The 1,622-nt window shown below is 51.5% G+C and overlaps 1 pseudogene; it reads right to left on the reverse strand.

The window, feature by feature from the left end:
• Window positions 1–566: 566 nt before the first annotated feature.
• On the reverse strand, window positions 567–1,423 carry LOC102841320 (annotated as a pseudogene).
• Between the last annotated feature and the right edge of the window lie 199 nt (window positions 1,424–1,622).

Here is a 1,622-nt window from a genome sequence, read left to right on the forward strand (position 1 = left end):
AGGTAAACATCTTTCTGATATTCTCTGCTTTCAGCTAAGATCCATCGGACATCAGCAATGATATCCCTCATTCCATGGCCTCTTCTGAATCTGGCTTGAACCTCTGGAAGTTCTCTGTTAATGTATGCTTGCAGCCGTTTCTGTATTACCGTTAGTAAAGCTTTACTTGCATGGGATATCAAATATATTGTCTAACGATTTCCACATTCTATTGGGTCACCTCTCTTTGGAATATGCACAAATTTTGGTCTCTTCCAATCAGTCGGGCAGATAGTTGTCTTCCAAATTTCTTGGCAGAGATGAGTGCATCCAGTGGCCCCTCATTTTCTTGAAAGATTTCAATTTATATTCCATAAATTCCTGGTGCCTTGTTCTTTTCCAATTCCTTCAATGCACCTTGGACTTCTTCCTTCAGTATCACTGACTTTTGATAATATGCTACGGCTTGTAACAGCTGAACATCAGCCATTTCCTTTTGGTACAGTGTCTCTGCATATTCCTTCAATCTTCTTTTTTTTTCAGGGTGCTGGAAGGCTCAGGCACTGGCACAGGCATACACACAGGGCTCAGATCTTGTTGAAAGCAGCAATGTCCACGCTCTGCTCATGCTCCTCAAACTTGGTGATCTCCTCCTCCAGCAGGTCAGTGCCCACCTTGTCATCCTCCACCACACATTGGATCTGCAGCCTGTGGATGCCTTAACCCACTAGCACCAGCTTGGAGGCTCCACAGGTTATGCCGTGCACGCAGGCCTCCAGCTGGGCCATATCTGTCTCATCATCCCAAGGCTCGACATACAGCAAAATGGAGGATTTGGCCACCAGTGTGGGCTTCTTGGCATTCTTCTCCGCATACTGTCCAAGCTGTTCATCCGAGAGGCGAGCTACCTCCTTGTCCTCCTCCTCCTAGTCACTGGCAAACAGGTCTATGTCTTTGTCTTCATCGTCCTCTGTTGGTACGTCCGCCTTCTTGGCCCGGGCTCCACTTGGCGCATGGGAGACAAGGGCTGGGTCTGTGGGCCGGTGGCGCGGTGGCCAGGTGAGCTTCTCTCCAGTGAGCTCAGACTCACCTCCAGCTTGGAGAGAACCTGCGGCAGGTCCCGCACCACGCTGCGCAGGCTCTGGTTTTCCACCTCTAGGCTGTCGATATATACTATAAGTTGGCTGTGGTCCCCACCGGGCTCACTGGGTGCCCCAGAGCTTCTGGCCAGGGATTTCTGGATGTTCTCTCTGGCTCCCGCAATGTCCTGGAGGATCACGCTGGTTCCGTTCTCCTGGAGGGAGGAGCCTGTCACGGGCTCATTCATCTGCTCTTAGAATTCCCGCTCAGCATCCTCATACTTGAACTTATTGCATCGTATCTTCTAATGCACTCGGAAGTTTGTAGCCATCTTCCTGACGACAGAAAAGGACACAGCGACTACAGAGGAGGATCGCTAGCGAGGGTCGCTGAGAAAAGGGAGGGCCACCCAGGCAGCGCACGGGAAATGAAGGTCTGGGGCCAACCACTTGCCGAGGGCTGAGAACGAGGGGGGCAGTGCCCGTGCGCAAACCCCACCTCGCCGTCAGTCCCCTAGACTCAACGCTCTCATCGAAGACAAAGGCAGAATCCAGAGAGAGAAG

Source organism: Chrysochloris asiatica, unplaced genomic scaffold (genome assembly GCF_000296735.1).
Source record: "Chrysochloris asiatica unplaced genomic scaffold, ChrAsi1.0 scaffold00362, whole genome shotgun sequence".
NCBI classification, from domain to species: Eukaryota; Metazoa; Chordata; class Mammalia; order Afrosoricida; family Chrysochloridae; genus Chrysochloris; species Chrysochloris asiatica.